This window comes from Pan troglodytes, chromosome 2, assembly GCF_028858775.2.
Source record: "Pan troglodytes isolate AG18354 chromosome 2, NHGRI_mPanTro3-v2.0_pri, whole genome shotgun sequence".
NCBI lineage: Eukaryota > Metazoa > Chordata > Mammalia > Primates > Hominidae > Pan > Pan troglodytes.
In genome coordinates this window covers 129,064,647-129,077,734 of record NC_086015.1, presented here as the reverse complement: position 1 = coordinate 129,077,734, position 13,088 = coordinate 129,064,647, and the positions used below count along the sequence as shown (strand labels likewise).

The following is a 13,088-nucleotide window of genomic DNA, read 5'->3' as shown; positions in this document are numbered from 1 at the left end:
TGACTGGTTTCTTCCACTTAGCATAATATTCTCATGGTTCATCCTTGTTGTAGCACGTGTTAGTACTTCATTCCTTTTGATGACTGAATAATATTCCATTGCATAGTCAAACCATGTTCTACTTCTCCACTCATCAGTAGACAAGCATTTGTGTTGTTTTCACTTTGGCGTTATTGTGAATAATGCTGCTATGAGCATTTGTGTACAAGTTTCTGCATAGACATATATTTTCATTTCTTTCATAAACTGGAGTGGAAGTGCTGGGTCATAGAACTCTGTGTTTAAGGTTTTGAAGAAATGCCAGACTGTAAGAAAGAAAGCCTTTCCTGACCGTGCGAGACTGAGCTCCCTCTCTCCATTTATACGTTCTCTTTATGCCCTTTGCTTCTCTTTCAGAGCAATTCACGTTGACCTGGGTCACCCTCAACTTAAGGCTCATAACTCCTCTAGACCCTCAGGGCCCACACTAAATGTGATGAAATAGGATGCAAGCCACATATTTACTTTTGCATTTTGTAGTAACCACATTTTAAAAAGTAAAACAAAAGAAGTGAAGGTAATTGGAATAATATCACAGATTTAAATAAATCTATCCAAAATACCAGGTCTACATGTATAAACTATTTTAACATTAACACAATGCTTTCTTTTTATATTAAGGCCTCACAATCTAATGTGTATTTGACACTTCTCACACATCTCAGTATGATGGCAGCACCCCATATGGGAGGCCCTCCCATGATGCCAATGATGGGCCCTCCTCCTCCTGGGATGATGCCAGTGGGACCTGCTCCTGGAATGAGGCTGCCATGGGAGGCCACATGCCCATGATGCCTGGGTGCCCAATGATGAGACCTCCTCCCTATCTCATGATGGTGCCCAGTTAGCCCAGAATGACTTGACCAGACAGATAAGGATAGAGGGGAGGCCTCATTACATCAGTGTTGTTTTTTGTTGTTGTTGTTTTTTCTTTTGCTTTGTTTTTGAGACAGAGTCTTCCTCTGTCGCCCAGGCTGGAGAGCAGTGGCACGATCTCAGCTCACTGCAACCTCCACTTCCTGGGTTCAAGTGATTCCCCTGCCTCAGCCTCCTGAGTAGATGGGACTACAGGCGTGCGCACCATGCCTGGCTAATTTTTTTTATTTTAGTAGAGACGGGGTTTCACCATGTTGGCCAGGATGGTCTCAATCTCCTGACCTCGTGACCCGCTTGCCTCAGCCTCCTAAAGTGCTGGGATTACAGGCGTGAGCAGCTGCGCTCGGCCTATATGACTTTATATTTACCTGCTCCCTTCACCAGGAGATCATGCGCTGTGATGCTGGGTTTTCTTAACAGCATAAGGAAGACTTGCCCCCTTGCCCTATCAAAGAGAATAGTTTTGGAGGGGAGAAGTGGGACCAAAAAAGACGCAGTTTTCATTTGTATTGGGAAATGTGAAAATGAAATTGTCAACTCTTTTAGTTAAAAACAAAAAAAAAGAAAAGGAAACAAGATGTGGGGCTGCCATATGCAATACCATGGATTCCAAGGATCTTCTACTCTGGAGGCAAAGATTATCTTTGCTGAAGCCAGACCAACCTGACCCAAAGACCTTTTGTTTTTTTAAAGTGACTGTGTTTTATTTTACAATGTGTAATTCACTTTAGAAGGGCAAAGTACCTGTCTGGGAAAGACTATTTAATTTCCTGCATTTATTTAGAATGTTGGCTGATGTTATTATGAAGGGAAACAGCTCTAAAAAGTGAGTGCCCCCCACATAGACACAGCTCATGAGTTCACGGGGCAAAGGAATTGAACAGCAGCTTCCTAATAGCCGGCCTTCTTTGTGGTATGGAAATAATTATCAGCATGTAAAAGACTATATATATATTCAACAATTCTGACCCCCTGCAAAATTCAAATCTACAACTGATTTGCTTCCTGGGCTCCTGAAAACAACTTTGTCAAAATTGTTCAGAAATAAAATCAGCCAATCGTTTCCCCTTGGGGACGCAGGACAAAGCAAGTCAGCCATGACCAATGTGGAGTCGGCCGTACACAATTACATGCAGACCTACAGGACATCGAGTCCCTGCTATGGTCCCTCCCCAGTCAGGCCCCCATTGCCTGGGCTGCAGCCAGAAGCATTCAGGCACAAGTGCATTCAACAAATACTTATTTAATTGTATTGGTGGTTAGAGTGTTGCAGTTGATTAAGTTACATTAATGGATCCATGTCCTCCCTGTAACCAAGACTCTGCCATTTGTCTCTGCAGCTCCTCCCACTGAAGAATTGGAGTATATTTCTCCAGCCCCTAATGTTGCATTTAGTCACGTGTCTAGCTTTGGCCACTGGAATATTAATCTACATGACCAAAAACTTGGAAAGTGTGCATTCATTTGTGCTCACTCACTCCTGCTATCACCATGAGAACAAGCCCAGGCCAGACTGCTGCTTCCAGCAGAAGATAAGAGACACCAAGAGCAAAGTCAAGCTTCCCAGACACGCTCATGCCAGATTAACCAATCCTCAGCTGACCCATAGATCCATGAAAATAAACAATTGTTGTATTAAGCCACTGAGATTTGGAGTGACTTGTTATGCAGCATTTTATGACAACAACTAACTGATACAAGGGTCACCATCCTTTATCTCTGTAGATTTTAACCAATTTTTAATAGCTAGTTGGAGATCTTCTAGTTGCCTTTATTTATAATGAATATGATTGTAGAGCTAGTTTGGCCTGACACTACCAGTAACCTACCCAGAAATTCAGAAATACTTTCTTCTTCAACCTCCCCAACCAACCTTTTTGTTTGTTTGTTTGTTTCTGGGTTCTCCCTCTTTGCCTAGGCTAGAGTAGAAGTGGTACAGGCAGAGGCAAACAGTTTGCCACTGTCTCAAAATCCTGGCCTCAAGTGATCTTCCCCTTCAGCCTCCTCTCTAGCTAAGACTACAGACATGTGCCACCATGCCTGGCTAATTTTTCTATTATTTGCAGAGACAGGGTCTCACTATATTGCCCAAGTTGGTTTCAAACTCCTGGCCTCAAGCAGTCCTCCTGCCTCATCCTCCCAAAGTGCTAGGATTATAGGCATGAGCCACCACACCCAGCGTCTTCTTCTTTTTAAATAGAAACCCTATTTTATTCTGACAGTGGGTTGCTTTCTTTTTTTTTTTTTTTTTTAAGAAAAAGTTGGCCCAGCTCCAGGGAATAAATCGTGACTGTTCTAAACAGGGTTGGCAAACTATAGACCAAGGGCCAAATCTGGCCCTCTGACTATTTGTATAAATTAAGTTTTACTGGAATAAACCCAGGTCCATTCATTTATGCATTGTCTACATATGCTTTTAGGCTATGATGGCACCACTGCGTCACTGCAACAGAGGTTATCTAGACCAAAAGCCTAAAATATTACCGTTTGCTTCTTTATGGAAAAAGTTTGTCATTCCCTAGTCTAAGGTTTAGATTCTGAGCTTATCATTTTAGCCTAATCCCCCTTACCAGTGACTGGCTCAAAACAAGTCTGTGATTCCATTCTGACAGTTCTACTGAGGGAATTCCCCCTTCTTCTCATGCAGAGCTGATGAGGGCAGTTTGTATTAATAGGACATATGCTCAGGTTTTCTGAAAAATACTTATATCTAGAAATGCATAGGAATATGCTGGGGCCTGAGTGTACCATCTGGGGGACTAGAGATTGACTCACCTGCCTCCAGAGCTAGTGCTCACACTTACTACTGAGAGGCCTGAGGAAACACCTGTCTACCCACCACCAGAACCTGCACACATCACCTGGAGAACTAGAGATCAGACTGCCACACACGCCACCCAGGAGCCCAGTGGTGCACCTGCCCGCCTGGCCCAGTGCTGCCACTGCCAGCAACCAAAGAAGCCACCTGGGGGCCCAGGGATTGGCCCACACAGACAGGCTATCATCAGTGCCCATATACACTGCCCATGGTCCCTAGTATTGACAAACCTGGTCCACCACCACTACCACTGATGCTGAAGGACAAGACTTCCTGGCATCCCCATCCTCAGCAAAGCCTCAACACAGCCTCAAATAACAACTGCAGTCTGGCCAGGCATGGTGGCACACGCCTGTAATCCCAGCACTTTGAGAGGCCGAGGTGGGTAGATCGCGAGGTCAGGAGTTCGAGACCAGCCTGGCCAACATGGTGAAACCCCGTCTCTACTAAAAATACAAAAATTAGCTGGGCATGGTTGCACGTGCCTGTAGTCCCAGCTACTCAAGAGGCTGAGGCAGGAGAATCACTTGAACCCAGGAGGCAGAGGTTGCAGTGAGCTGAGATTGTGTCACTGAACTCCAGCCTGGTGGCAGAGCAAGACTCCATCTCAACAACCACACACAAAAAAAAACAAAAACAAAAACACAAAACTGCAGTCTAAGCCACTGAATGACTCACAGACACCACTCATGCCAATTACAGCTGAAGAAATCATATGCAGACTATACCACTGTACCTACCCAGAATCAAAGCCAAAGTGTGATATCCAATGAACATTGTAGCTACAGCTATAAGAAAAGGTTTCCCCATATAACAGCCAATCCATAAAATTGGAAGAAGTGACTGTTATGTCAAAGGCACAGATAGTCACATAAGGATGCAAGAAATATGAAAAAGGAAACATAACATCTCCAAAGAAGCACAATAATTCTCCAGCAACAGATTCCAATGAAAAGAAAATCTATGAAATGACTGAAAAAAAATTCAAAATAATGTTATTAAAGAAAGTCAGGGAGATACAAGAGAACACAGATAATGAATACAAAAAGTCAGGAAAACAATTCACGATCTGAATGAGAAATTCAACAGAGATAGACAGCATAACAAAGAACCAAACACAAATCCTGGAAGAGAATAAATCATTGAAAGAAATACAAAAGATAATTGACAGCTTTAACAGTAGACTAGATCAAGCAAAACAAAGAATTTCTGAACCTGAAGACTAGTCTTTTAAAATAATCCAGTCAGACAAAAAGAAAGAAAAAAGAATGAAGCAAGGCTACATGACATATGGGACACATATGTGACCAAAAACTGAAATTCTGGGAGTTCTGGATGGAGACGAGATGGGTGAAGGCATAGAAAACCCATTTAATAAAATAATAACTGAAAACTTCCTGAAAGCTTCCAAATACAGGAAGCTCAAAGATTACCAAATAAATACAACTCAAAGAGGTCTTCTCCAAGGCACATTATGGTAAAATTGTCAAAAGACAAAGAGAAAATGCTGAAAACAGCAAGAGAAAAGCATCAAGTCACTTAGAATCTCCATCAGGATAACGGGATTTCTCAGCAGAAACCTTGCAGGCTAGGAGAAAAGGGGATGTATACTACAAGTAAAAAAAAGAAAAAAAAATGTAAGCCAAAAATACTATACCCAGCAAAGATATCCTTCACAAATGAAGGAGCCTGGCACAGTGGCTCACATCTGCAATTCCAGAGACTCAGAAGGCTGAGGCAGGAGGATCATTTGAGCCCAGGAGTTCAAGGCTGCAGTGAGCTATGATCATGCCACTGTACTCCAGCCTGGGTGACAGAGTGAGACTCCATTGGTAAAAAAAAAAAATACATAAATAAAAGAGAAAAAAAGTATTTCCCAGATAAGAAAAAGACTGTTTGTTTGGGTCTTGTTTGTTGTGGTCCTAGAAGAAATGCTTAAGGGAGTCCTACATTGGGAAGCAAGAGAACAATATCTACCATCAGGAAAATACATGAAAGTATAAAATTCACTGGTAGAGCAGACACACAAAGAAGAAAGGATTCAAACAACACCACTAAAGAAAACCACCGAACTGCAACCATAAATAATGAGAGAAAAAAGGAACAAAGGTGTATTAGTCTGTTTTCACACTGCTGATAAAGACATACCTGACTGAGACTGGGCAATTTACAAAAGAAAGAGGTTTAATGGACTTACACTTCCACATAGCTGAGGAAACCTCACAATCACGTTGGAAGGCAACAAGAAGCAAGTCATGTCTCACATGGATGGCAGCAGGCAAAGAGAGAGCTTCTGCAGGGAAACTACCCTTTTTAAAACCATCAGACCTTGTGAGACGTATTCACTATCATGAGAACAGCATGGGAAAGACCTGCCCCCATGACTCAATTGCTTCCCACCAGGTCCCTCCCACAACATGTGGGAATTCAAGACGAGATTTGGGTGGGGACACAACCAAACCATATCATTCTGCCTCTGGCCCTTCCCAAATCTCATATCCTCACATTTCAAAACCAATCATGCCTTCCCAACAGTCCCCCAAACTCTTAACTAAGTTCAGCATTAACTCAAAAGTCCACCGTCCAAAGTCTCATGTGAGACAAGGCAAATCCCTTCCGCCTATGAGCATGTAAAATCAAAAAGAAGTTAGTTACTTCCTAGATACAATGAGGGTATAGGCATTGGGTAAACACAGTCATTCCAAATGAGAGAAAATGGCCAAAACAAAGGGGCTACAGGCCCCATGCAAGCACAAAATCCAGTGGGGCAGTCAAATCTCAAAGCTCCAAAATGATCTTCTTTGACTCCATGTCTCACATGCAGGTCATGCTGATGTAAGAGGTGGGCTCCCATGGCCTTGGGAGAAAAAAGGCCACAGCCCCACTCCTGTGGCTTTGTAGGGTATAAACCCCCTCCTGCCTCCTTTCATGGGTTGGCATTGAGTGTCTGCAGCTTTTCCAGGCACACAGTGCAAGCTGTCAGTGAATCCACCATTCTGGGGTCTGGAGGATGGTGGCCCTCTTCTCACAGCTCCACTAGGTGGCGCTGCAGTAGGGACTCTATGTGGGGGCTCCGACCACACATTTCCCTTCTGCACTGCCCTAGTAGAGGTTCTCCATGAGTGCCCTGTCCCTGCAGCAAACTCCTGCCTGGACGTCTAGGCATTTCCATACATCTTCTGATATCTAGGCAGTGGTTCCCAAACCTCAATTTTTGACTTCTGTGCACCCACAGGCTCAACACTATGTGGAAGCTGCTAAGGCTTGGGGCTTGCACCCTCTGAAGCCACAGCCCACATTGTACCTTGGCTCCTTTTAGCTGCAGCTGGAGTGGCTAGGACTCAGGTACCCTAGGCTGCTCACAGCAGGGGGGCCCTGGGTCCAGCCCACAAAACCATCTATTCTTCCTAGGCCTCTGGGCCTTTGATGGGAGGGGCTGCAATGAAGATCTATGACATGCCATGGAGACATTTTCCCCATTGTCTTGGGGATTCACATTTGACTCCTCCTTACGTAAACAAATTTCTGCAGCCAGATCGAATTTTTCTTGAGAAAATGGGATTTTCTTTTCTATTGCATTTTCAGGCTGCAAATTTTCCAAACTTTCATGCTCTGCTTCCCTTATAAAACTGAGGGCCTTTAACAGCACCCAAGTCATCTCTTGAATGCTTTGCTGCTTAGAAATTTCTTCTACCAGATACCCTAAATCATCTCTCTCAAGTTCAAAATTCCACAAATCTCTACAGCAGGGGCAAAAAGCCACCAGTCTCTTTGCTAAAACATAACAGGAGTCACCTTTGTGCCAGTTCCTGAAAAGTTCCTCATTTCCATCTGAGAGAACCTCGGCCTAGACTTTATTGTCCATATAACCATCAGCATTTTGGGCAAGTCTCTAGGAAATCTCTTCCAAATTTTCCCACATTTTCCTATCTCCTTCTGAGCCCTCCAAACTGTTCCAACCTCTGCCTGTTTCCCAGTTCCAAAGTCACTTCCACATATTCAGGTATCTTTTAGCAACACCCCACTTCTGGTACTAATTTACTGTATTAGTCCATTTTCACACAGCTGATAAAGACACATTCAAGGCTGGGAAATTTACAAAAGAAAGAGGTTTAATGGACTTACGGTTCTACATTGCTGGGGAGGGTTCAAAATCATTGCGGAAGTCAAGGAGAGGCAAGTCACATCTTACAGGGATGGCAGCAGGCAAAGGGAGAGCTTGAGCAGGGAAACTACTCCTTTTAAAACCATCAGATCTCACGAGACTTATTCACTATCAAAAGAATAGCATGGGAAATACCTGCCTCCATGATTCAACTACTTCCCACTGGGTCCCTCCCACAAAACATGGGAATTCAAGATGAGATCTGAGTGGGGACACAGCCAAACCATATCAAAAGGATATACAAAATAACCAGAAAACAATGAACAAATTGACAGGAATAAGTCTTCACCCATCAATAATCACTTCGAATATGGGTTAAATTACCTACCTAAAAGATAGAGAGAGGCTTAATGGATAAAAAATGACCCAACAACGTCTACAAGAAACTCACTTCACTTGTAAAGACACACACAGACTGAAAGTGAAGGGATTGAAAAAGATATACCACACGAACAGATATCAAAAGTAACCAGGAGTAGCTAAACTTACATCAGATAAAACAGACTTTAAGTCAAAAACTGTAAAAAGGACAAAGAAGGTCATTATATGGTAATAAAGGGATCAATTCAGCAACAAAGTATAACAATTCTAAATATATGCATGCAACCAACACAAGCACATCCAGACACACATAGCAAATATTATTAAATCTACAGGGAAAGATAGAGTCCAATACAATGATAGTTGAGAACTTCAATATCCTACTCTCAGCACTGGACAGTTCATCTAGACATAAAATCAACAAAGAAACCTCAGATTTAAGCTGCACGTTAGACCAAATGGACCTAACAGATATTTTCAGAATATTTCCTCCAGCGGCAGCAGAATATACAATCATCTCATCAACACATGGAACATTCTCCAGGAAAGACCATATGTTAGGACACAAAACAAGGCTCAACAAAATTTTAAAAATTAAAATCATATCAAGTATCTTCTCAGACCACAATGGAATAAAACTTGAAATCAATAAGAAGAAGAAATTTGGAAACTGTACAAATACATGGACATTAAACACGCTATTGAATGATCATTGGATCAATGAAGAAATTAAGATGGATATCAAAAAATTTTTTTAAACAGAAAATGGAAACACATCATGCAAAACCTATGGGATACAGCAAAAGCAGTACTAGGAGGAAAGTTTATAGCAATAAATGCCTACACCAAAAAAGTAGAAAGATTTCAAATAAACAACCTAATGATGAACCTCAAGGAACTCAAATAGCAAGAACAAACCAAACACACAATTAGTAGAAAGAAAAAATAATAAATAACATAGCAGAACCAAATGCAACAGAGACAAAAAAGAAATGCAAAGAATCAACAAGATAAAAGTTGGTTTTTTGAAAAATTAAACAAAATTGAAAAACCACTAGTGAGGCTAACCAAAACAAACAAACAAACAAACAAAAAAGGAGACCTAAATAAATGCAATCAGAAATGAAAAAGGAGACATTACAACTGTTACCAAAGAAATAAAAAGGATCATTAGAGGCTATTATGAACAACCATATGCTAACAAATTGGAAAACCTAGAGGAAAGGGATAAATTCCCAGACACACACAGCCTACCAAGATTGAACTAGGGGGAAGAAACAGAAAACCTGAACTGACCCAAAATGAATAGCAGGTTTGAATCAGTAACAAAAAGTCTCCCAAAAGAGAAAAGCCCTAGACTAGGCTTTTATGCTGATTTCTACCCAATTTATAAAGAAAAACAAACACCAATTCTTCTCAAACTATTCCCAAAAATTGAAGAGGAGGGAATTCTTCCTAACTCATTGTATAAGGCCAGCATTACCCTGATATCCAATGAAGACAAGGACACAACAAAAAGAGAAAACTACAGGCCAATATTCCTAATGAACACAAATGGAAAAATTCTCAGCATAATACTACCAAGCCAAATCTAATGATGAATGAAAAAGATAATATACCATGATCAAGTGGGATTTATCCCAGGAATGCAAAGATGGCTCAACATACACAAATCAATACATGTGATACATCACATCAACAAGATGAAAGTCAAAAACTATCTGATCATCTCAGCAGATGCAGAAAGAAAAATCACTCGGTAAAACTTACCATGCCTTCATGATGAAAACTCTCAACAAATTTTGCATAGAAGGAACACTTCAACATAAGAAAAGGCATATATGACAAATCTACAGCTAACATCCTACTCACTGGGAAAAATTGAAAAGCCTTTCCTCTAAGAACTGGAACAAGACAAGGATGCCCACTTTCACCACTCTTATTCAACACAGTATGGGACATCCAAGCCAGAGTGATAAAGAAATAAAAGGCATCCAAAATGGACGAGAGGAAGTCAAATTTTCTCACTTTGCAGATGACATAATCTTATACTTGTAAACAGAAAAACCTAAAGACTCCACCAAAAAACTCTTAAAATGGGTAAATTAGGCTGGGCATGGTAGCTCATGCCTGTAATCCCAGCACTTTGGGAGGCCAAGGTGGGCGGATCACCTGAGGTTGGGAGTTTGAGGCCAGCCTGGTAAACATGGTGAAACCCTGTCTCTAATAAAAATACAATTAGCTAGACATGGTGGTAGGTGCTTGTAATCCCAGCTACTTGGGAGGCTGAAGCAGGAGAATGGCTTGAACCCGAGAGGTGGAGGTTGCAGTGAGCCAAGATTGCACCACTGCACTCCAGCCTGAGCAACAGAGTGAGACTCTATCTCAAAAAATAAAAAATAAAAAATTTTGTAAAGAACGGATGTATAATTCAGTAAAGCTTCAGGACACAAAATCAACATACAAAAATCAGTAATGTTTCTATATACCAGTAACAAACTAACTAAAATAGAAATCAAGGAAGAAATTCTATTTACAATAGCTACAAAAATAAAATGCCTAGGAATAAACTTAACCAAGGATGGGGAAAACAAAAAACAAAAAAACTCTACAATGAAAACCACAAAACACTGATAAAATAAATTGAGAAGGACAGGAACAAATGGAAAGGCATCTCATGCTCGTGGGTTGGAATAACTAATACTGTTAAAATGACCATGCTACCCGAAGCAATCTAGAGATTCAGTATAATCCCTATCAATTATATTCTTCACAGAAACAGGAAAAAAAAAAACCCTGAAATTCATATGGAACCACAGAAGACCCCAAGTAGCCAAAGCAATACTGAGCAAAAAGAACAAAGCTAGAAGCCTCACACTACCTGATTTAAAAATATACTGCAAAGCGGCCGGGTGCGGTGGCTCATGCCTGTAATCCCAGCATTTTGGGAGGCTGAGGCGGGTGGATCACAATGTCAGGAGATCGAGACCATGCTGGCTAACATGGTGAAACCCCGTCTCTACTAAAAAAAAAAAAAAAAAAAAAAAATTAGCCAGGTGTGGTGGTGGGAGCCTGTAGTCCCAGCTACTTGGGAGGCTGAGGCAGGAGAATGACGTGAACCCGGGAGGCAGAGCTTGCAGTGAGCCAAGATCATGCCACTGCACTCCAGCCTGGGCGACAGAGCAAGACTCTGTCTCAAAAAAAAAAAAAAGTATATATATATATATATACACACACACACATATATATACACACACGTATATATATACATGTATATATATATACATGTATATATATACGTGTGTATATATATATGTGTGTGTGTGTATATATATATATATACACACACTGCAAAGCTATAGTAACCAAAACAGCGTGTATTGGTATTAAAACAGACACAAAAACAAAGGAAACAGACTAAAGAATCCAGAAATGAATCCACATATTTACAGCTAACTGATTTTCAAGAAAGCTGTCAAGAACATACATTGAATAAAGGACACCCTCTTCATTAAATGGTGCCAGGGAAACTAGATATCCAAACACGGAAGAATAAAACTAGACCCTTATCTCTCATCACTTACAAAAATAAATTCAAAATCAATTAAAGACTTAAATTTAACAGCCACAACTATGAAACTACTAGAAGTAAACACAGGAGAAACGCTTGAGAACAAAGATTGTATGGCTAACACTTAAAAAGTACAAGCAACAAAAACAGACAAATGGGATTATATTAAACTAAATACCTTCTGTATATCAAAGAAAGCAATCAACAGAGTGAAAAGACAACACCCCTCCCTTACACCATACACAAAAATTAACTCAGGATGGCTTAAAGACTTAAATGTAAAACCCATAACTATAATAACGCTGGAAGACAACCTAGGCAATACCATCCGGTACAAAGTGATGGGCAAACTGTTCATGGTGAAGATGCCAAACGCAATTGCCACAAAAGCAAAAATTGACAAATGGGATCTAATTAAATGAAAGAGCTTCTGCACAGCAAAAGAAACTATCAAAAAATAAACAGACATTTCTCAAAAGAAGATATACAAATCACCAAGTTTATGAGAAAATATTCAACATCACTAATCATCACAGAAATGCAAATCAAAACCACAGTGAGATATCATCTCACACTTGTTAGAATGGCTATTATGAAAAAGACAAAGCACAACAAATGCTGGCAAGCATGTGAAGAAAAGAAAATTATTGTATGTTGTTGGTGGGAATGTAAATTAGTACAGCCATTATGAAAAAAAGTACAGAGATTTCTCAAAAAACTAAGAACAGATCTACCATATGATCCAGCAATCCCACTCCTGGGTATGTATCCAAAAAAAAGGATATCAGTGTATCAACGGGATATCTGTACCCTCATATTTACTGCAGCACTATTTACAATAGCCAAGATATGGAATCAAGCTAAGTGTCAATCAATGGATGAATGGATAAAGAAAATGGGAACATATGCACAATAGAATAGTATTCAGCCATAAAAAAGAATGAAATCCTGTCATTTTCAGCTAAATGGATGGAATTAAAGGTCATAATGTTAGGTGAACTAGGCCATGCACAGAAAGAAAACTATTGCATGTTCTCACTTATATGAGCGGTTTATGCTTCTGGAAATCAAAGTGGGGGCCATGTTTCAAGTCAGTAGGGTCAGGGATAGAGACCGCAGTTATGGACTTGTGTGCCCTGGAGCTATATAAAATTGATATCATGGAGATAAAGAGTAGAATGATAGTTATCAGAGGCTGGGAATAGGAGGTTGATTAATGGGTATAAAAAGAGGTTGATTAATGGGTATAAAAATATCTAATAGAAGGAATAAGATCTAGTGTTCATTATCACAGAAAG

At 40.5% G+C, this 13,088-nt stretch overlaps 1 protein-coding gene and 1 pseudogene across 1 annotated transcript in view; one reads left to right on the top strand and one right to left on the bottom strand.

Moving 5' to 3' along the window:
- The window catches only part of LOC107970747 (translation initiation factor IF-2), a 127,238-nt gene that overhangs the window by 76,292 nt on the left and 37,858 nt on the right, over positions 1–13,088 (bottom strand). The window lies entirely within an intron of this gene.
- The window catches only part of LOC100615781 (small ribosomal subunit protein eS24-like), a 111,692-nt pseudogene that overhangs the window by 82,297 nt on the left and 16,307 nt on the right, over positions 1–13,088 (top strand).